The 24,030-nt window shown below is 37.2% G+C and overlaps 1 long non-coding RNA gene across 9 annotated transcripts in view; it reads right to left on the bottom strand.

The window, feature by feature from the left end:
* Positions 1 to 15,161: 15,161 nt before the first annotated feature.
* The window catches only part of LOC128852335 (uncharacterized), a 42,465-nt gene continuing 33,596 nt past the window's right edge, over positions 15,162 to 24,030 (bottom strand). For 2 of the 9 annotated variants that reach the window (XR_008450114.1, XR_008450126.1), the window contains exon 7: positions 16,465 to 19,199. This is a non-coding gene — a long non-coding RNA (uncharacterized LOC128852335). The other 7 variants (XR_008450110.1, XR_008450123.1, XR_008450113.1 and 4 more) reach the window with 6 other exon arrangements.

Below are 24,030 nucleotides of genomic sequence, written 5' to 3'. Positions count from 1 at the left end.
ATTAACTCTTGCTTCTTCTCCTATTTGTCACATTCAGAGCTTTTTTTCTGCTCTCAGGGAATAAAAATTTTAATCACATTTCATGCTTATAGTCCTTGATGGAATTGTTACCCATAAATTTGCACAGCATGCACAAAATATTGGGCCATCAGCACTTATCTGACATACATGAGAAGAACATAACACAACAGTGAGGAAGAACTGTTGTTCATAGATCGGTGAGCAGATTATAGAATATTAATTTCCCTAAAATTTAAAACATAATATTGCTGATATGGCATACTGAATTCTTGTGCTATGACATAAACAACAATGGAATAAAGGAAAGACTGAAGTCCAAACAAACCACTTTTTCCATTGTTATCAGAACAGCGGCACAAATATTTCTCTAGTGTAAATAGGATTAAAAAAGACCGATATCCTTTTAGCCAGTATGTATTTGTATATGCAAGCAACATAAGAATATCAACACAAATTATGCTTTGAAATTGAAGACCAACATCATCTAATACATCTTTAATAAATTACTTGTTCTTTTTTAATTTCTTTTTCAAGGGCTTCTCTGAAGAGCTATAAAACCCCAAATTCCTACACTTTTACACAGATGACTACACATTTTTCCCTTCCACGTCAGATTACTTCAGAAACTTTAGTCCAAAATAAGTTAATTTAATAAAATATTAATAATTAAGTTAAGTAAACAAATTATTACTAAAATACTCATTCTAAATCTGAAGTTGTTCTTTCCTGCTACTTCATGTTTCCTGCTACTGCCACAGAAACAGTAATGATTTTATGTAAATGATGCTACAGTAAAGCAACTATTGTTAAATGAAACAGCAAATACAGCACCCAGGAGACACATCCAGAGCATAAGACTACATAATAAGACTTTTGGTCCAAATAGGATCATATGACAGACCTGCCCATCCATTTGAAAAGTCATGAGTTTGAATAGAGAAATTGTCTTCTCAGTTAGGTTCCATCTCTGCTGCTTTCCTTCTTAGGCTCTGAGATTAAGTAAAGGACAATGCTGTTCCTTGGGATAAGCGTCAGAGACAGACAGATCTGAATTTTTGCAGAAGTAATACATCCCTTTGAAAATCTGAATTAAATGAAATTGCTCTTCTTTTTTCGCATTCTGCTTTGCACACATTTTTATATATTTTGATGGATATATAAAAAGTTGCTTGTACTTTGTGCTTATGTCTTAAAGTTTCTTAATGCTCACGTTGTTGCTCCCTAAGTTAGTTGGCTCCTGCTACTTAGATATTGGTGCATTTCAGTGTTTCTGCTCTCGTAGAGCTTGCAAACATTTTGAGGAAAGCAATCCTAATAAGAGATGCTATACACTAGTAAATGTCAAGTATTTCTGAAAAAACAGTTCAATATCTTTGCTCTCTGACTTTAATTATGTTTCAGAATTAGATGCTGGTTTATAAGCACTCTGAAAAAAAAGCAGAATATGCCAATCTCTGTATATGACAGAATGCTACTATTCCCACTTAGAGTGGCAAAATCCATTATCCTTTGGGCTGTGTATATTAAAGTACCTCTGTTTTTTTGTTCACTATGCCGTTTAGAAAGATTTTCAGTATTCCTGGTTTAAAATTAATGTCACATCAGTCTCCTATTTGACTGCCATCACCTCGCTAAACACTTTTTTAGGCTCTCATTTAAGTCCAGTTAACAAAGACTGTTGTCAGTCCCATGTGGGCTGCTGACTGTTGGTCAACATCTTCAGCTTTGTGATGTTCAGTTGTGAGTACTCTTGAGCAGATAAACTAATTATGCATCATTTTTTAAAATTCTTTGAGAATCTGCAGTCCACCTTGCCATTTTGCAATTAAACACTTACATAACAACTTATGCTGGCCCAACACCACATGGAGAGTTCTCATGGAAAAAACATCCTTGCCACAAATGAATACTAAAGAGATGTCTTTGAAACATATCCTATACCGTTTTGATTTTTTTTTTTAATACTGGCATATTTGAATTGCTGGTCTTGTGTCACAGAAGAAGCTTTGAGCAGCAACCCATCTCCATATTCTTGCTACTTTTTGCAAGTCACAGAGCATGTGAAGCTCTAGATTTCATTTTCAGTTTGGTCAGTCAGAGGTTGAAAACACAAACACAATCAGATCTTTCCTTGCTTGTGGCATACTAGATTCTTCCAGCCCTCCAAAACAGAAGACAATGTTAATCCAATTTGAATCATTGTTATAAACCGACATATTTCATGTGAGTATAAATAAATACCCGATTTTCTCAACTGACAGATATTTTTCCCATTCTGCAGCAATACTACTATCACTAGGAAGTGTCTCTATTATTCTATACTTTTCTTTCTTTCAGAAGGTCAAGAGTACAAATTTTGTGTATATGTATATATATTATATATATTCTACTGCGCTATCATTCTAGTGCACAAATTTTCTGTTGGAAGTTAGTTTAAATGCAAATGCCTATTTTCCATCCTCTTAGACCTCAATGCATACCATTTTAGTTTAGAAGAGACTTCCTTTCTATAATAACCATATTTGCCATTTTTACATGAAAAATAAAAATTGTATTGAAACTTAAGATTTTAAAGATGACGATTAAACTTTTAAAAATTAAAATACCTTGCAGCACTTCAAGGTTGTTACTCTGAAAATGCCTTATAGCCCCATTGGCTTCTAGAGGAGTTGTTTCACAGCTGAATGTCATCAAGAGGTCATGATCTCTACTGTTTTCTCTACTGTTTTAAAAATAAGTGTGTATCTTACTCCCAGGCTTTTTATGGAGATGTTTTCCTCCATAAATTTCAAAATGAAACTACAGGTAGTGTTTTGATGTGGAAGGTAAACCCATTTTATATAATTCCTTATTCCATTAGTTATTTCTTTAAAAGACATGTATCCTATCAAGATGAAAAACTAATTAGTGCTGTGTAGACTATTCAGTCCTGTCAGAAATAAAATATTTCATTGGAAGTAAAAATACAGGTAGTGAATTCCCTGCTTCTATAAAATCTCTGTAGCAGCTGTTGCTGAAATATGATACATAACACACAAGCCATTTTCCCCAATACAGAGTAAAAGCTGGTCATGGCCATGGATATTAGTGACTGCAACCACCGGTGGTCACTCCTGTACACAGAAAAACATTTTAGAGCTCTGTCTAAAGTTTCTCCTTAATTTTAGGAAAATATTTATAGTTGCAGAGTGAATTGCAGAAAATATTTTTTTAATTGAAAAATGTTTAGAAATATCACAGGTTTCTTTTAAAAAATTTACTTGAAAATAATTTATACCTAGTGCAGTCTTCATGTATTAGTCTGAAAGATTCATTACTACATAACCAGAAAAAAAATGTACTTTAAATATAATAAGATCATTTATGTATGTATTTTAAAAGCCGTATTTGTAGTAAATCTTTATAATAATTGGTAAACTATCTGGTATGCTAGAATACTTCAGTGATATCTTTCCAAATTCTGTAAATGCAGAATCTTTCTAAGACGGTATTTTATAAAATTTAATAAAATGAAATAATTTTACTTATAAAATTCTAATTATTTATAAAAAGAATTAAAAAATGTCATTAAATTTTATAAAGCACCATCTTAATGAAAATATTTTCTTTCTTGTCCTTGGGTCTTGGGGAGCTGATGGAAGAAACTCTGTAGCGTAGCTGCTAGAATTAGACGAGAGGATGTCACTAAATGATATACATGCCCAGGCAAAACCAATGGGCTGGATTTTTTTCTAGAACACTTATGAGGTATCATATTATTAATAGATAAGTACTTCAGAAACCTTACAAATAGTTTGTGTTAGCCCCACATCCTTAATATCCCTGAAGATCTCCGTGAAGTGTCAAGGGGATTCAAAGACACTAGTTGTAGTCTGTGACTGAAATGCTTCAGAGGAAAAATACCACATAAATTTGATCCAAATGGCTAAGTTTAGCTACTGCATGAGCAAATCAAGATGACAAAGTAATGTCATTTCATTAAAAAAAGTAATTGTTTTGACATGTTTAATTCAACCTACAGTAATCTGATTTGCCTTCAGAATGTAGAAAACCCGAAACTGCTTGGCTTCATCTGTTGTGGCGCTTAAACTGTCTATTAATTAATAATGTGAACTTTGAACATATAAGGCAATTTTCATCATACACTAACAAGCAGGCTCGTAGTGTCTCCTCATCAATGCTATCTTCATGTTCTACCTCCACAACCTTTTCCAGCATTTTGAAACGACACCCTGAGTTCTTAACACTTCTCCAGCTGAACTTTTGTCTCCCTCTGGGACCTCTAATGAAAATAAGAACAAGTAATTAGCATTTTTTTTTCATTGTTGGCAAATTCTTAGAACTTGTAATTGCAGAGGCTCCCAGCAGCAGCGTATATCCATTGAGTTTCAGAAGCAGTATTGATTGTAGGAGCTGAGAATTTACAAAAGTTCATTGTCTCAAAGGCCGCAAGTACTAAGTTTACTTACATTGTGGTTCACATTTTTTCCCTCATACGTTTTGCATCGTAAGTGTGAAGTTCCTGTCTATCCTTTGATTTTGCACAGAAGCACAACTGTGAGGATATAACTGCCTTCTGACAGAGTTGTTATTGCTGTGGCATGTTGATGTGTTTAGATGATTGCATCCTTGCATACAGGCTATCTTGCCTTTCATAATTTCACAGTTGTGTATGCAGTCACATGAAAAGCTTTCAGAGTGCTCATCTTCAGAACTGAAAGGGTAAAAATATCCATATTTTTTAATAGAAAAATGAAGGTTTTTTCAAGTGACCAATAAAGAACACAGAATAGTACAGGAAATGAAGGTCTGCTGAAGCAAGGTTTGTCCAGGTTATGCTCAAGAAGTCTTCTTAAAATGTTTAATCTTATGACAGCTGCTCTCCATATTACTGCTGGTCACAGAGTTGACCATTGTTCCTTGACAGTGAGAAGGTTTTGGTAATAAATAAGCAACACAATCTACTTTTAGAGTTGGAATAGCCATCTCCTTTAAAGACTTCCAGAGAAATGCAAAATGCAGTCGTCTGATGTCACATGTTTGAAAAATATCAATGTCTATGGTTACAGTCTTCCTGAATGCTGTTGCACAGTCACCAAGCTGATCCAGTCTGTGGATCCCTTGTGCTTCTAAGTTCAGTGAGCGTGAGCAGCACTCAAGACAACAAGTTTGTGTCTTTTCTATCAAATGCTGCCACAGCTACAAAACCAACACTGGTGCAGGGAACCATGTAAACTCCAAGACTGTCTAGGAGCTTAAATGTCATCCCTCACAGAATGTCTACACTGCAGAACTTCAGGTTATATTATTTCATGATCAGTGAACTAGGTAGCATCATGTAGATAACAAAGGAGTAATAGAAAGCTTCAGAAAGAGGTAAAACACTAAACTTTTTTTCAGTCTTTGTGTAAGTAGAGTAGACCTCAAGCCTACTTGACTAGGTCACCTTTGGCACTGAGATTTTAGAAGTCTTCTCTCTTTTACTCTCTTTTACCCAGATAATAGACACCTTCACCTGAGGGGATGCAGTACTGGACCTGATGATCACCGATACAAGTGAGCTCATCAGTGACATCAAGATCAGGGGCAGCCTGGGCTGCGGTGATCACCCACTGGTGGAGTTCAAGGTCCTGAGGGATATCTGACAAGCAAGGAGTATATTCAGGACACTAAATTTTACGAAAGCAAAATTCCGTCTCTTCAAGGCGTTAGTCAGTATGTTCCCCTGGGACATAGTCCTCAGGAACAAGGAGCAGAACAGAGTTGGTAAATATTTAAGGATGATTTCCATAAAGCGCAAGAGCGCTCAGTCCCCATTTGTAGAAAATCAGGCAGGAAAGGGAAGAGACCAGCGTGGCTGAGGTGAGACCTGCTGGTCCAACTGAAGAGCAAGAGGGAACTGCACGGGCAGTACAAGCTGGTACAGGGAACCTGATAATAATATAGGGATGCTACCCAGTTGTGTAGGGATGGGGTCAGGAAGGTCAAGGCACAGCTGGAGCTGAACTTGGCAAGGGGAGTGAAGACTAACAGGAAAGGATTTGACAGGTATGTCAGTCAGAAAAGGAAGGTTAAAGAAAGTGTACCCCACTGATGGATGAAAATGGAGATGGTGACCTTGTATCAACAGATGAGAAGGCGGCTGAGGTACTCCACAACTTTTTTGCCTCAGTCTTCACTGACAACCACTCTCCTCACCCCTCCTGGGTTAATGGACAGCCAGATGGGGACCAGAAGTGTAAAGCCCCTCCCACTGTAGGGGAGGATCAGGTTCGTGAGGAACCTGAACATATATAAGTCTATGGGACCTGATGAGATGCACCTCAGAGTCCTGAGGGAATTGGCTGATGTGGTTGCCAAGCCACTCTCCAGGATATTTGAAAAGTCATGGCAGTCAGGGAAAGCCTTTGCTGACTGGAAGAAGGGCAACATTGTCTCCATATTAAAAGAGGATAGAAAAGAGGACCCTGGGAACTACTGACCTGTCAGCCTCTGTGCCTGGGAAGATCATGGAACGGAACCTTCTAGAAGCTATGCTAAAGCACATGGAGGATGGGGAGGTGATTAGAAGCAGCCACCATGGCTTCACCATGGTAATGTTGATTTTTGGAGAAAAACTGAAAAGAATTTCATTTTAATTTCATTCTTTTTCTAAGTTGCCGTACTTTGGAATGTCTGCTTCAGTGGATCCAGCTAAGATTCTTCTGATCAATTTATATCATAAAGAAAAGTGGAAGCAGGAAACAATATATTGGAGCTTTCACTGAATACAGAATAAACATGCAGAAACAAAATACAATTTTTCCACATTTCCAATGTTTCGTTTATGTTTTTCATAAAAAATCTTGTGAAAGAAGTACTTTTCAGGTGTAAAATTCAAATCAGATCTAACTGTGCTTTCTTTCTAACACTTTGAGAGGAAAATTTTTAACCAAACATTTCTGACAACCTTACTAATTAACCCCTCCATCCCACCTTTTGATCATTAAGTCCCAGAAAACACGTTGCTTTGAAGTTGTTATGTTTTTATGTCAATGACACTTGTAAAGTAGGCTGGCTGACTGTATTGTATTTATTATGTTATCTTTTAAAAGCAACTCAGATCCTTTTGGAAGAGAATTAGAACCTTTCAGAAATGCCAAGACTGAAACAACAGGATGCTGTCTGTATTCGTTTGACCTGAACAACATTAGCATCATAATTTATCCTGCTAAAGGAAAAGAATTAGGAAGATCAGATGGGATACTCCTTTAAATAAAAATAACATCTACAGCCCTGAACTCCAGTGTTATTTCTTCTGATTTCTTATTTGCTCCTTAAACAAAGGACTTCTAGAAAAAAATCTGTTCTTTATTTTTGAATGCTGAAAAGTTTCTTAAGTTCTACTTTCTGTTGCATTTTTCTGATAAGACTAAGGTAAAAAACAAGGTTCCACCAGAATAACCTTTTTTTCCAGCCAAGATATATCCACCCATTTTAAGAACCGACTGAAGTGTTTCCATCTGCATCGAGTGTTGCACCTGAAGCCTGTGTTGGAGGTTTTATCCTGCCAACATCTATGTGCTGATTACTCCTATAAAACTTGAGAGTCATTTCCCCAGCAGCACCTGGAATAATTGCAGAGTGACTGGCAAATGAATCATGAAGGTACTGTTAAGTGTGCCAGTCACTGTGCAGCTAATAATTCTCCAGAATCAACATGAAACATCAGTATGACCTTTTGCTTAACCGCAGCACTGTTTTTGTATCCCTTTTCCCTTGATTTGTTTGTTGCTGCCTATAACAATGACAACAAAAGGAAGGACCATCCACACTAAATTGTTTTCCATTAAAGTGTATAATGTCCATTAAAATGTATAATGTTCATTAAAATGAAAAATGTGTGTAAATATTGCTATATCCAAAGGGCTTTTTTATCAAAATATATGACTGAAGATACCTTTTCCATTGACATACAACAGTTCTGCTTTAGTTTTTCCACTGAGCAGCAGTTAGTTAAAGGTGTAATTTACTTTTAAAAAAACAGGTCAAAACTCCTCACTGTATAAAATGTGGTTCCTAAGTTCTCAAATAACAACATTTACATAACATTTTCACCATGGTTGTTTTTCTGATTAACTTCAAAAGAAATATGTCACTGTGAGTACTGCAGTGCATCTGGCTTTTTTTTTTTAATCTGAGAAAGATAAATTATTTCAAAGCTATCTTTACATGCCTTCCTGCCAACAACTCCCTCTTAAAAGAAAAATCAGGCTGCTTAGTCAGTTTGAGATGCTGGTCGCTTGTGATAGTTTACTTTCATGTTGAGTTTACATGCCAAGGTTTTGGTAGCAGTAGGGAGCTATGGGCACGGCTTCTGTGAGAAGCCACTAGAAGCTTTCCCTGTGTTCGAGAGAGCCAATGCCAGGTGGACCCACTGCTGGCCAAGGCTGAGCCCATCAGTGATGATGGCAGCACCTCTGGGATAATATATTTAAGAAGGAGAAAAAAACCTCTATGCAACATCAGCCACAGTCAGAAGAGAGTGAGAATACGTGAGAGCAACCCCTCAGACACCAAGGTCAGTGAAGAAGGAGGGGAAGGATGTGCTTCATGTGCTGGAGCAGTTTCACCTGCAATCCACGGTAAAGATCAGGGTGAGGCAGGCTATGTCCCTGCATCCCATGGAGGACTCCACGCCGAAGAAGGTGGATGCATCTAACAGATGCTGTGACCCTGTGGGAAGCCCATGCTGGAGCAGGCTCCTGGCAGGACCTGTGGAGAGAGGAGCCTACACCTGAGCAGGTTTGCTGACAGGACTTGTCACCCCGTGGAGGACCCATGCGGGAGTCTCCTCTTGAGGGACTGCAGACCATGGAAGGGACCAACACTGGAGCAGTTAAGGAAAAACTGCAGCCCATGGGAATGACTCACGTTGGAGAAGTTTGTGGAGAACTGTCTCCCATGGGAGGGGCCCCACACCAGAGCAGGGGAAGAGGGAGAAGAGTCCTCCACCTGAGGAGGAAGGAGCAGCACAGTGTTTCATGTTATGCACCGACTGCAATCTCCATTCCCTGTCTCCCTGCACTTCTGGTGGGAAGAAAGCAGAGAAAATGAAGTAAAGTGGAGCCCGGCAAGAAAGGAAGGATGGGGGAAAGGTGTTTTAAGAGTCACTTTTCTTTCTCATTAACCTACTCTGATCTTGATTGGTAATAAGTTTAATTTTCCCCCAAGTCAAGTCTGTTTCATCTGTGACTGTAATTAGTGAATGATCTCTCCTTGTCTTTGGCTCAGCCGAAGAGCCTTTTGTTATATTTTGTCTCTCCCATTCAGCTGAGGAGGAGGAGAGGGAGAGTGGCTTTGGTGGGCACCTGGCATCCAGCCAGGGTCAACTCACCACTTTAGGTTTAATAACCACTACCAAGTCCGGGACAGTCACTTGATATGAAGAATTCCTAACCAGAGCTGTTTCAGTATATTTTGACAACACCTTTATCAAGAGAATACTGTGTTTCACTGAAAACAGAGCTTTACATTTAAAAATATAATCTTCAGCATAATGTGCATGATTTCATAAATGCATAATTTCAACCTGAGAGTCAAGTATGAGATTTTTCCATAAGGACTCCCATACCCAGAGACTTTCCTTTGCATTACACCTCTTCCTCTCACATTACTTTTTTCACGCTATTTCTGGAAGGGTTTGCTTTCATTCTAATCCAGGCTGAAAACAGTGTTACAAGCCTCAAAAGATAAAAGTTTGATTTTCTGATAGGTTCTGATTTAAAACAGTGTTAGAGAAACTGCTAAGAAAATAACGTGAACAAATCTCTTATGATCACCACAGAAATAAATTATGGCAACTGTTGATCCCACATCTGTAAGTCTCGCTATATTTTATTGCAAAAAGAGCAGAGGATTTTGTAATTAGGGTACTGTAACCAACATTAGAAACAGAATACACTTGAATGCTATCCAAGAGAATAGTTTCCACCTATTCTATTTGTAATGGGACTCTGTGGCTTAAGAGTATCTATACCATATAATTCTATTGCAAGTACAGGATAATTTTATTAGGAAAATACAGATTACGTAGAATGTTGGGGGGTTTTCACTGTTAATCTTCAGTTAAAATTATGCCCAAGATTAGTGCAGTTGTCACAGCCATAAGGGACATGGATTTGTCAGATGGAGCACTCAATGGATAAGGGATGGTCACTCTTGTGGTCAATGGCTCAATGTCCAAGTGGAGACTGATGATAAGTGACATATTGGGACCAGTGTTGTTTAACATTTTATTGCATACATGGACAGTGAGATTAAGTACATCCTCAGTGAGTTTGCCAATGACACCACGCTTTGTGGCAAAGTTGACGCATGCTGGAGGGAAGGGACGTCAACCAGAGCAACCTGGACAGGCTTGAGAGGTGGGCCTGTGTGACCCTCATGTAGTTCAAGAAGGCCAAGTACAAAGTCCTGCACCTGAGTTGGAGCAATACCTAGCACATATACAGTCTGGGTAGAGAATGGATTCAGAGTAGCTCTGAAAAGAAGGATTTGGGGGGGTGTTTGTTGATGACAAGCTCAACATGAGCTCGCAATGTGTACTTGCAGCCCAGAAAGCCAACTGTAACCTGGGCTGCATCAAAAGAAGCGTAACCAGCAGGTAAAGGGAGGTGATTCTGCCCATCATGAGACCTTGTCTGGAATACTGTTCAGTTCTGGAGTCCTCGGCGTGGGGAGAACATGGATTTGTAAGAGAGAGTCCAGAAGAGGGCCATAAAGAGGGTGAGAGGGCTGGAGAACCTCCCATACAAGGACAGGCTGAGAGAGTTGGGCTTGCCTAGCCAACAAAAGCGAAGGCTCTGGGGAGATCTTTTTAGGTAGGATTTCCCGCTTACAGAGCTAAGCAAAAGGAAAACCTCTGCCCTAGATTTACTAGGCCTAAGTAGTTCCGCAGTTTCAGTTTTTATACTTCAACAACAATAGCATCACTCACAGTGATAAAAATAACAATGGATAATCTGAGATTGGTCTCAGTTATGGTCTAGTTCTGTGGATATGCAGCACTACACTGAACATTTCATAACAACATTTAATATTTCTGCATAGATTTAGTAAATATCACTTTGGTATAGTTGTCTGAGATTTCTGTTTACATTCTTGGCTATAAGCAGCCCATTCAGAATTATAGCTAAAAAAAGGAAGAGAACTAGACCTTTCTTAAAGATATTCATTCATTCATTTTGACTTTTATAAATATCACTCTTGTACTGATGTGAGTTCTAGTCAGGTGCTCTTTGGCAAACATTTTACTTCTGTATTTTGATGTCCCTTCTTTAGCCCATACGTCAATTTGAATTCTAGCTGTACAGACCACATATTTCTGTGATTTGCCACAACAGAAAATGCTCTTTACTCTGCCAGTAGGGCAAGAATTACATCATTTGGCTTTCAACTTATTTCTTCAACAAAAGAAATAAATCAAAATATTTCAACTGGCCAAATAAGTTCTGATAGTCCAGGATGCACAGTAGGAGACAGCAAACTCAAATCTTTAGTGTTGTATTTGTTGGACTTACAGGAATCCTGAGATTATTGTAGATTAATCTTAACGCTTATTAGAAAGTAAACATTGTATCCTCAGGTCATCATATGGGCACAACTTCACAGAGCACACAAGCTTTTCAGTAAATACACTGGCTTTTGCAAAGTGTAAATCATCTGTGAGGCACTACTGTTCTACTAATTACAGTAAGAAGCTGTGCTCATTAGCTGTTCTCATCTGGTTCACTGCACGAGCTAAATAGTTCGTAAATGAGCCAGCAATTATTGTTGTATTACTGCTACCAGCTCTGTTCATATCAAAATATCTTCACCAAATGTTGTGCTTCTTGATATTAGCATGTTAGGAATTTCACAATTTCATGTTGAAGCAGTTAATTGGGAGATTGTTCTTGGAAGATAGAGAAGGTTCTAAAACTTCTATGAATGACTGGCTGTCATAAGTATCTTCAGCCCGTTTGTGACAACCTCTTAAACCAGGCAACTACGTGAATACATAAATATTGTAGTTAATGAACTAAGAAAGAAAATCAATACCTTGCTATTTATACTGTCTTCTTCTTCTAATAGCAAACTTCAGTTAGGTACTAGATTGAAACATGTAATTATGAAGGGGAAGCTCTACAGGTTTGGTAGCATTCACAGGCAGTGTGATGAATTGGTCATATAGCAGTTGTTACTAGTATTAATAAAAGAGAAAATATGAACTTACTGTTGTATTCCCACTCACATCTTCTACAGCAAGATTTTTAAGGCAATAACCTCTGTGCCAAATACAGCCTATATGTCCCAAACAAATGTCCTACAGATGAGTTTTCAGGCAGGGAAGTCTGCTTTACATTCAAAGGGATAGGTAGGGTATATGACCTTCTGTTTTCCTATCTCCAGTCTCACATATATACTAAGCTGTAAACACTTGTTTCCTGTTGGGTTGGGTTTTGTTTTCTGACTTGCTCTCATTTAAAAAAATTCTGAATTCCTTGGTGTAGTATTTGTACTGACTCTGCTAATGTTAGTCAAAGGGCCACACATTTACTCTTCCCGTTTATTATCAATGAAGTTCAGACTTTGTTGTTTTTACTGCCTGTGTGATTGAGGAGAGTTTTCCACAATACATAATCAGACTCATTTTTCACATAGGGCACTTTCTGATGTTGCTGAAAGAGAAATCATTCAAAGAGGTAATAAATATTGATCTTAAAGATATGATTTGTCTTGCAGAAAGTCAAAAAGGCAGGCACTAGAGAAGCAATTCCTAAACTACAGCATATTCTATGAAAATTTTAGACTTGATGATTTAAATAACACGATAGTAGCAGGATAAAAAACAGTAGTCACCATTTCCAAGATGTTTCTATAAGAACTTAAGGAGTTGTGAAAGTATCTGTACTTTAATACTTGAGAATTGCTCTATGCAACTTCAGGCAACACAAACACCATTAATTAAGCTCAATTGGTGCACACAAATGTCTCTTGCTTCTTAGTTCTAGGCTTAGTCCTGCTGGGCCACGGCTTAGGAAGGTAGGAGCTTTAACACAATATAACAGAGACTGCCATTAGTAACTAGTTACAGTTAATTATTTTCAAAACCAGCTCCTAGACTGTAGTGTGTTTCTCTGAGGTGCCCTTTTAGTGTATGATCAGCGACACCTTTTCCCACCTGGAAGGAAGGGACTGCCTAGCAGTGGCTGCTGTCCTCCTGTGGCTCCTTCTCAGTAGGAGATGTTAGGCATCAGGAACACTTCAATACTACTTAATCGTTTAATGAGTCAGAGGAAGAGAATTTAAATCAAGAACTTTAACATACTAGGAATGTACTACATTCACTGTCTTCGTCTGTTATAATCAATAGCTCAAAAAAATTTTAAGAGTGATGAAAAGATCACTTAGTCCATAAGACACACTGATAGTAACCCCTAAGTAAAATCTAGCTACTCACAGTACTGTTCTAGTAAGTCAGTTAAATGGGTTTGAACATCTTTATGATGGGAGAGCAGAATATACTTCTGGACTTCTGCTTGAATAGGGGAGGCTGGACAAGATGATCTCCAGTGGTCCCTTCCAACCTCAACCATTCTGTGATTCTCAGGTTATATGTTGTGTTTATTTGAATTTTGTTGCAAATGAAGAACAAGTATTTATTTATAAGGATTTGAGACATAATGTTTTATTTATCTACTTGCTGGCTGGACAATTAAAAGTCAACTAGCTATATAAAACAATACACAAAATGGAATACGCAAAATTAAGTCTTGTAGAATCCTGATCAGTAAACAAAATTCAGTACATTAAGGTTTTGTTCTATACACTTCCTACCCACTCTGTTTCACTACTTGTTTTGTGTTTTCCTTTTATTGCATACTGGAGGGTAATTCTGAAGCATGATAAAATGTCACTAAAATGCTCCAGGAGCAACTCTTCAGCAAAATTATAAGTAGGAAGTAATAATATCCATAAAGTTCACTCAGAGTAGGAAGGCACTGTGTCTGACCAAGTATGCTATTACAATTGTTTTCCAAGTTATAGTACTTGCCCATTTTTCAGGAAATCTAGAAACTATTTAAAGCAGAGAAGTTGAATAATTTGACCAGTGAAACAGCCATCCATAGGATCACAGAAATTCTTCCTGCTTTTAATTATTTTTTGATCTTGCACTGGTTTCATTATCTTGCCTCTAGTCCCTCATCACCATGGTTTCTTTCTCATTTGTGTGTCTTTTAAAATGAGGAACAGCATATTTGACTTTCTCTGCACAACTCTTTCCAATTTCTATTTGGAAACTTGAGGCCCTTTGTGACTGTTTCAATAATGAAAAAAGCTGTCGTAGTCAAAACTAAGAAATCTCACATTTAGCATCTGGAAACAACCATTTCAATCCCAAATACTACTGAGGATTTGGGCTGCAGAGTGTGACTCTTCTCTCCTGTCTGATTTAGTGTGCTCAGATGCATTGATTATGTGCTTAAAGGTAAACAAGAGAGAACAGTAATTTCGTACGAAAGCTGCACGAAAGCAGCTTCCTGCTTACCACTAAAACCTCTAGATCTTTTCTGGGTTTGTTTTGTTTTTCTTTTCCTGTCATGACTTTAAATTTGTCTTCAGGAGTGTTGTGAAACTGTCCATTTAGAAAGTAAATACAAAATTTCTCCTTGTACAGACAAACTTTAAGAACTATTCTCTGCATAAATTCTACGAACCAAGATTTTTCCAGATTTAACCACTGGCTGGACTTGAGTGCATTTATAGAGGGATAGTGGAAGTCATATGTCTTTTACCACACTGACTCTCACCACAAAATTACGAGTACATATAGCAAAACTGTGAGGAGGTAGAGTTTCTCAAAAAATTATGTTTAAGAAATGAACAAAAACATCTTCACTAAATGTTTTTTTTTCAAACCTTACCTAAAGTCATTGTCTGGCAAATTTAGAAACAAATGAAACTGTGGCATTTCATTGGAAAGGTAAACACTATCGCCTGCATGTCCTGTGCTACTATTGTAAATTCCTTTTTAAGGAATACACAATTGCTAAAAGGAAAAAGGTTTTAAGTTGATGCTGATAATTATGCCTTGAATTACTAGTACTCTGATACACATAGAGTAGAAGAACCTATAAACTTAGTTTACTCAGAGAAGAATCTAAGTTACATCATATAATATCATTTTTAATTTAGTTCAAACCTACAGGATTAGAGCGACTTCAAAATAAAGTGTGATCCATTATAAATGAAATGTTTTTCCCTGGAACTTCCAATTTTATAAACATAGAGATAAGTTTCCTCTTCTTGCACTGCTTTCTGTTTTGCTGCATTCTTTGATCCAGTTACACTGTCACAGGCATCTCTACGAACTTGCTGTTATCGGTAAGTTCACACTTCTGTAAATCATAAACCACAGCACAGTGACAAACTGCACAATGTTCAGGAAATCCCCTGAGCTGAGAGGATTTTCTTCTTGGGAAAGTGTAGGAAGGGAACTATGAGGATACATTCTTGCCCTGTTGTTTTCCTCCAGATATCCATCTATAGCCAATCCTTTTTCCCCTTCACATCACTGTGTGTCTACTAGAATACAACAGTCGACTTCAGGTCAAAGACTCCTACTCTGCTCCTGCAGAGCAGCCCACCAGTTCAGTCCTTTTTCTAGCAGTCACTATTAACTGATCAGAGCTTTGGATCAGTGATTGAGGTCTCATCGTTGGTCCTGGACTCAACAGCAGGTTGCTCTGCCTGAAACCATAGTTGATGTGCAGGTCCACGCAGAAGCAGGTAAAGAAGACCAGTTGAAACATTAATCTGAATCAGCACGACCAGTCTTTTAATATTGTTTTGGAAAGTGTCAGTTGGTTCCGTGCATTTAAAAGAAAAATCTAACTTTTATCTCAAAAACCACACAGAAGATAAAAAATAATCACCTGGTACAACTGTGTGTACATCTTAAACGAGAGGAAGTAGAAGGAAATCTGATTAGTAAGAAGAATCATGTTTCACATAGAGTTTTCCATCACATTGGGAGGTCATTTTTAAAGGTACACTTCAGAATATTAAAGAGTAATAGTCTTCCAAATAATTGTAGGGTTGTTTTCCAATTCGCTAGTGAAATGTAAGTACATTGCCAGAAAAGTTTAACTTACTGTCATAAAAAATATCTGCTAATATTGATACCTCTTCAAAGTGTGAATTCTTTCTGAACATTTAAGTGATACGTGTAATATCTTTGATAATATCAAACCATTATATACAATAAAACGTAAGTCTTTATTTAATGTAATATTTATCTCTATTTCACTACATAGACGTAGATGACCAGAATTTTAAAGAATTAAACATTTAAATGTTTGATATAACTGTTGAATATGAAATGAAATGAAATGAAATGAAATGAAATGAAATGAAATGAAATGAAAACCAAATGAACTTAACATTTTAGCATGTTTGCAACACTATATCTTTTGTTTAAATTACAAATTCATTTTAAATAAATTTCTTCAAGGAAACAATAGGAAATTAGAAGTAAGAAAATATTTTCTTCAGACTCTGGAGCCTGAATACAATTTGAATATGATAGGAATTCTATTTTTCAGATGTTCTCCAGGCAGAGATTCTTAGTGGTGGAACGGGACAATTAAAAAGGTTCTATATACAGATGTATTACCACCCAGTTTTCAAAATCAGACATTCATTTATCTAATAAAATTATGCAAGAAGAGTCCTTGATTTTTAAAAATATGTACTTTTTGAGAGGGTATAGAGTCTCTCACGTATGAGTTGCCATAAAATCCTTGATTTTTCTATCGTGTCTTATTGAAAACATATCTTAGATTTAGGCATGCATACTTTCTTCTGCAGGCCCAATATATTTGACCCATTTTTTGGAGAGAAAAAATATGTTGTAGGATTCAAAGTCAAGTATCATTTTAAAGAAAATGGGCTATATATTCTTAGATCATTTTATCATTTTTATAGTTTGGGCAATACTACTCTTAACTTTTTGCAGTTGGTTCCTTTTCAGAAGAGAGATATAAGGACAAATGAGTTAGGGTTAAAAGAATATCTGTTTCTGAGATGTATCAAAAGGAATGCTTATTCAGATGGACACATTTTCCCCTTGCTAACACCTGGATTTCAAATCTAAATAGAGATATCCAAACCCTAAAATAGATGGCTTGCTTATTTCTTACTTGAGTTGGAAACAAAAGCTAAGACGGAAGCTGGCAGCTTTCATGCCTGCAGTTGCAGAATAATGTGGATAATGATTTCCCAAGTGTTGCACAGTATGCATCTTGGAGTATACATGACTACATTCAACTTAAAGTCACATATGCACAACAAAACAAATAATGAATAATGAGATGCTGAAACTGAACTGAGGTAGCAATTCTGTGTGTCACTTTTTTTTTGCTTTAGTGAGACTTTCCTTTTAGCCTGAGACACAAACAGAACAAACAATTAGTACGATAATTGATGATCTCTGCCTTCAAAGCTTGTGGTGACCATGGTCAGGTTTTAAAAGTCTGAAACTTAAATACCTCTTCCTTTTGATTAGCATGTCGCCTGCTGTTCACTGATAGTGCTAGGGAGGTAGACCTATATTGGGCAAAGGATCTTTACCTGCCTTTTTGGGTCAGTGAATCTCTAGCAAACTGATATTTTGTCCATTGCTGGTTTTATATTCCTATTATACTTGTTTAGAAATTGGTAAAATGATTACAAACGTAGTTCATTTCCTAAAACCTAGCCTTATCTTCTGATGAGACTGAGTTGCCGATGATTTTCATATGCAAAATAATGCTTCAGCTATTAAAAACACTCTCTAATTTTATATATCTGGCTTTACTTTCCTTGAGTTATTCAAACATTGATGTTTCTTAAGGCGGATTTTAGACTACTCTGGGCTGGTCTAGCAAACTTTTATTTAGTCCTACTTAAAAAAAACCCAGCAACAATCAAAGATTTGTATTCTTAGGATGCAATTTTCGTAAGTTCTAGGGTAGGATACAATGAGTTTATATAATATGAAAGAAGAATAATTAAACTGATAAAAAATGTGCAATTTTAAAGGCTTTGGAAGAGGGTATCTTTCATGCCCTATTAAACACCTTGATTTAAAGGTTGGGATCAGGTATGAAATAGTTTGGAGAGTCTTATGATGGTCTGAAGCCATTCTACAATTAAACAGAAATGTAACATATTGCATGCAGAGGACTAATTACTAGTTATTTCAAGTCTCTCTAGCATATATGCCCTTCTCTAAGGTTCCTTGCCAATACTTCCTATGCTTATTTGCTTTTATATTTCAGCTATTAGGTAAAATATACCTTAAATGTAGTCTACATTGCCAAGTAAAAAAATGAGGTTGTCTTCATAATCTTATTACAATTTTTCAGAATGCACAAAATACAATAATAGCGATATTCACACGAAGTTGCTTCACATTAATCAATGTTGACCTTTTGTGTATGATTAATTTAGAACAGGAAATCAAGAAAAAAAATCTGCCCGTCCACAGTAACAGGAGAATCTTCCCTCTGAACCCAAGTAAGTGCTCAAAAAAATGTTTTACTTGTTTGCAGTTATCTAATTTTTCATACTTCTGTAGATTTAGAAAAACATCAGGAAGCCTGAAAGACAAAATGCTGAGATTCTGTAGTGTCCCATTTTCAGTTCTGCAAGATATCATTCTGATAGAAAGCATCACAGCTTTAAAATATCCTGTGTTAATAGTGCTAACACAAGCATTTCAAATATTTAGAGCTCTCTTAGCATTTGTGTCAAAACACAACACAAGATGTTAACAAAGCACTCTGCAGTTACAGGATAACAAACACTGCCTAAAGTTATGCACTGTAGGTACAGTGACTTCAGATCTGTGACTTCCACGTAACAAGGGGTTCTATCTGGAGGTTCATTGTGTTCCCTCTGTCTTCTGCAGCTGAGAACCTCATCATCCTTTATCTATATGCACACTATAAATTCCAGTTCTTACCACATTGGTGTCCTCATTCAGCATCACTTAAAAGGTCGTTCTAAAGGTATGCGGAAAAGCTAAAAGTTCCTCCTAAAAATAATCAGATTACTGATCCATGAAACGGCAGCTAAACTGAGATAGTATTTATAGTCACGTAGAGTCAGTTCTGCCACGAAATCCACCCACACGTACGCAGATGTGTCATCAGCGGGAAACAAAGCATAAAAAAAAGGTTGTTTAGCATTACACGCACCATGCTTTTCGTAGTCTTTCTAGTGATAAGTAAAATCTTATGCAGTAGCATCTTAAAGGGAGAACTTGAGATGCAGTTTGAGAAATGGAAAATTAGATGTCTGTTTATCAGACTAAGTCATAACTTACCTTTTAAATGTTGCTTCTAATATTTTAAATTTTGACTATTTATACATGAAACTAGAAATTTTTTCTTATGCAGAAAAAATCTTGCTGCAATGCCTGTTATGATACCCAAGCTTTTCCCGAGTGCTTACAGTTGCTTCAGAACTCAGTTAAGGGCTTGCATTCCTTTTGTTCTTTCCAATGCTGTTTCTTTATAGTGATTTATACTATTACCAATTTTGTAACATTTTGTGTAATTTTGTTGGTTTTGCATAATTAAATAATTTCCTACAGACATTGATGCAGAAAAATTCCCATTGGTCAGTTTACATAGAAAAGCAGGTTATTTATGCTTTGATGCATTACCATTTCGATCCCAGTTGCTCCCATTTTTATCTGTTTGCTTTACAGAGCTATTAATAAGAAGACTGTGATTCAGAACAGTAAACAGTTGTTTAAATAGATTGAATCCAGCCGAAAAATCTCTAAAGATGTTCAGCTATATATGGTCAGTCAAATAAACAACTCTTATACTCCGAAAACCCAAAGACAATGTTTATTCTAGTGAAGATTCAAAAAAGTCTGTGCAGGATTCAAATGCAAATATGGCATATTATTGCACACAACTGTGCACGATCATGCTGGGTTCATATTGGCTGTGGTATGGAGGACAGTTACTGAGACAACAGCTTAACAAATGTGTCAGCTTAACGCAGTGGTCAGAGGTCCCGTTGTTTTCCACGGTTCACAACAGTAGCAAACGTGAAACATCTAGTCTATACATTTCATAGACTTCACAGTGGTTATTTGTAACAGCATATACTCATTATCGAGTTTGCCACGTGATTAGTTTGGCCTCAAAGCTTTTGTTTTGACAGATGCACTTTGCTCTCATGATTTTGAAATCCTAGCCCGACTTTTCTGATGTCCCAAGTATTCTTCCCATTGCGTGGGCCTTGCAGAAGACATAAAAGTAGGTGACACAAAAGGAAAATGAGCAAATGTCAAGATGTCACATTTTGAATGCAAAAACTTTATTAAGCACAAAAGTTTGAACAAAAACTTCCTAATCCTACTTCAAGGCCAAAGCGAGATTCACACTTTTCCACTGACAAGTTGAAAATATCCTTGAAACCCATCAAAGCTGAAGCCTCATACACTGATTGAATACCTACGCTATTTTGACAAGAGTGACTATACAAATGAATATTGGTAATTTTATTGTGTTTGGTGCATGGTTACAGAAGAGCAAGCAAAAAAAAAAAAAAAATTCCTAACTACAGCATAATAACTTTTTGCTACAAAGATTCTAATGTCCTAAGATTTTCTTGGTTTTCTTAAGTTTAAGAATACGATGTATCAGAATCATGGTTTTTACTGCTTTGTGGAGATTTTTACTTAAAAAACCTTTTAGATAATGGAAGCACAAATAAAGTACTACAGAGGTTGGTTGCAGAGTGGATACTATTTACTTGACCATGAGCTTTCTTATTCACAACCATATCAGAGATTTTCAACATAAATGTAGCTATAATGAAGACATTTTTTTACAATGAGTGGTGAAACACTGGAAAAAAGTTGCCCAGAGAGGTGGTAGATGCATTCAAGGTCGGGTTGGATGGGGCTCTAAGCAACCTGATGGAGCCGAAGGTGTTCTTGCTCACTGCAGGGGAGTTGGACCTGATGACTTCTAATGGTCCCTTCCAACCCTTCTGTGATTCTATGACTGTTTCAATGGAGCACTCTCTCCCAACTGGCTTGAGGGAGAGTCACGCTTTGGCTGGAAAGGAATATCCAGCCAACCTCAAAAACTTGTAGTTCTTGGCTCATCAGGTAGATTAAGGTTTTGTGGAGAAATTAAAGTAGGACCGCAAGAGGAAACTGGAATAAGAAAAGAACTCAAACTGGACAGGAACTTTAACTTTTATTAGTCTTCATTCTGCAGGGAAAATAAAATATTATTGGTAACATTACTTGTAGTTCCCATCCTGTAAACTAGCAGGTGTCTCTGTGAATGCCGGTCTGAGAAATGATTTTGTTCTTTGCTGTCTGCCGATTATATTTTTCTCTTCTGTGACCATTAAGTATTGTATTTAAGAGTTCTTTGCTAAACTTGCAATTACTCTGCTCTCCAGGAGGTCCTCCTTCCTAAAGACAAGAATCAATGAACCACACAGACCTAGTCTACGTTTGGTGGAAAAAACTCATGTTTCTTCACAATAAGTTGTGGGATACAGCTGCTACACACGCAAGAATGAACAGGACTATTACATAAATACATGTAAAGTATTAATATGAAACATAGTGGGGCTTTTAATGAGAGCAAGTTCAGGAAAAAAAAAGCAGTTACATTCACGGGAGAAGAAAAATGCTATTTCACCATTATTCACTGAAATCTGAAGAAAGGCCTAAATTATCTACATTTAAAAACACCTTTCATGATAAAACCCAGTCACTGAAATGGGTAATCCAAAACTTGACACGAACAAGGAAAAGCTATTCCTGATTTTCATAAGTTCTGGATTAGTAAATATACGCAGATGTGAGAGCTGCTGAGTGTTACAAATTAATGTGGTAACTTCTATTCCTCACATTCTATAAAAGACAGCCCCACATCTCACCAGCTAACACATTGTGGTGGTTAGCAGTTCTTAATGGCAGGGTAGCTTTGGTTTTTACATTTCAGACTGATTTAGCAGCAACAGACAATTTGGCCCATTTGACACCAGTTTCTTGACTACAAACTAGAATTTAAACTGTAAGGACCACTGCAGCATCACTCATGACAGCCAAAGAACAGAAATCTATCTTTTTCTGAAGAACAGTGCGTGTGATGGACACCTAATCTTGATGGTGAACTTCCCTTTAAACACTGCAGAACAGGAATGATTAATTTGCTGAACAAGTACCTGTTGTTACTTATGAGCTCAGCAACAGAGATGATCCACTTGGCTGGGACAGTGTGAACACAAGACACCCGCCTCACAGGGAGGGATTTCTGTCATCTTTTGGTTTGTTTTAAAGCTTCTTTCAGTTCCCACCTACAAGGTATGAGTCCTCTCTGTCTCAAAAGCTAGTTCTAACAATCTAAGCATATGTAATTTTACTGGATGCAAAAGTGAGCATCCTCGGTGGGCTTAAAGGGTTTAACCCCTTTTTTAAAAGGTTTTAAACATGAGACAGAATCTGAAGACCCGAGTCTGTTTAGGGTCCTGTCACAAGCTGCATAGTTGAAATTGTGAAGGTACATAATAAGAAGATAAGTTTTCACTTTTGTCCTAACTAATAATTTCATAAATAAATAGCAAGACACTGCTCACAGAGTGTTTAGTATATATCTGCAGTTTCATCATTTAAATTCTCAAGCAGCCGAGATACATTCACACACAAACACACACAAGGTCTGACACAAAAAACCCCCAAGACTAATGCCACAGCTCAGGAAACTGGAGTGGGAGGGGAGAGACAAAGAGATGGTTATAGAACATATTCTAACCTGTCACAGTGAGAAAAGGCTTAACCTGATCACTTCACTCATTACAGGTGGCCACATGTTCAAATACAGACATTTTCTGACCTTTGGATGGAAAACATTGCTGTGCAAGAGTGAACAGCAAGTTAATATCAATTTTCTTGTTAAACTGAAGAAATTAGTGACAGAAACGTCTCAAGTATCGAGGGAGGTTTATGATGAAGAGTGTATGTCTCACACACAATTTTTGAATGACAAACAGTTTTTGGAAGGCAGAGAAAGCATGAGAGATGATGGCCCAAGCCGCCCATGCACAGCAACTACTGATAACAACATCGTAAGAGTGAAAGATGTGATTCAGAAGACAGAAGGTTGACTGTTCCAGAAGTAGCTGAGAAAGTTCATCTGGACAGGGAGGGTGTTTGACACACTGTAACGGAAAACTGCATATGAAAAAAGTTTGTGCAAAAATGGCTCAAAAAATGCTGTCTGATGAACAAAAAGAACATTGTAAGGAACTGTTTGGACCTTTTGCAATGCATTGAGGATGAACTAGATTTGTTGAGTTCGGTAATTGCTTGTGATGAAACTTAGATATTTACGTATGATCCGGAAATGAATTGACAATCAACGCAGCGGAAGTTAGCAACATCTCCAAGACCAAAAAAACATGCCTGAGTCATTTGGAGCTCAAGGTCATGTTGATCATTTTCTCCAATATCTGGAGTATTGTGATGGCAGAGTGGGTTCCTGGTGGCTAGATGATAAATTGATAGCATTACATTGAAGTGTTGACAAAAATGTATGAACACATGACAAGGGAACGACCAGAACTGTGGAGAAACGGGTGGATTTTGCACCAAGACAATGCACCAGCCTATAACATTTTATCTGTGAAACAGCTGTTCACTAATAACAACATCACCGTGCTTGAGCATCCACCCTATTCGCCAGACTTGGCTCCCTGCGATTTCTACCTCTTCCCAAAGATCAAGTCGGTGCGCAAAGGAAACTCTCTTTTGTCGGTAGAAGATTTGAAAGCAATAATGATGGAGATCCTTGACAACCTTTCAGAAAATGATCTGCAGACCTGCCTTGGACATTGACAGGTTCGTATGAAGCTGTGTGTCAACTCAGAAGGCAACTATTTTGAAGGTGATTTTAGCTG

The sequence above is a fragment of the Cuculus canorus genome, chromosome 5 (genome assembly GCF_017976375.1).
Source record: "Cuculus canorus isolate bCucCan1 chromosome 5, bCucCan1.pri, whole genome shotgun sequence".
In the NCBI taxonomy this organism is placed as follows: Eukaryota; Metazoa; Chordata; class Aves; order Cuculiformes; family Cuculidae; genus Cuculus; species Cuculus canorus.
Note: the sequence above shows the minus strand (reverse complement) of the source record. Positions and strands in the feature narration are given on the sequence as shown.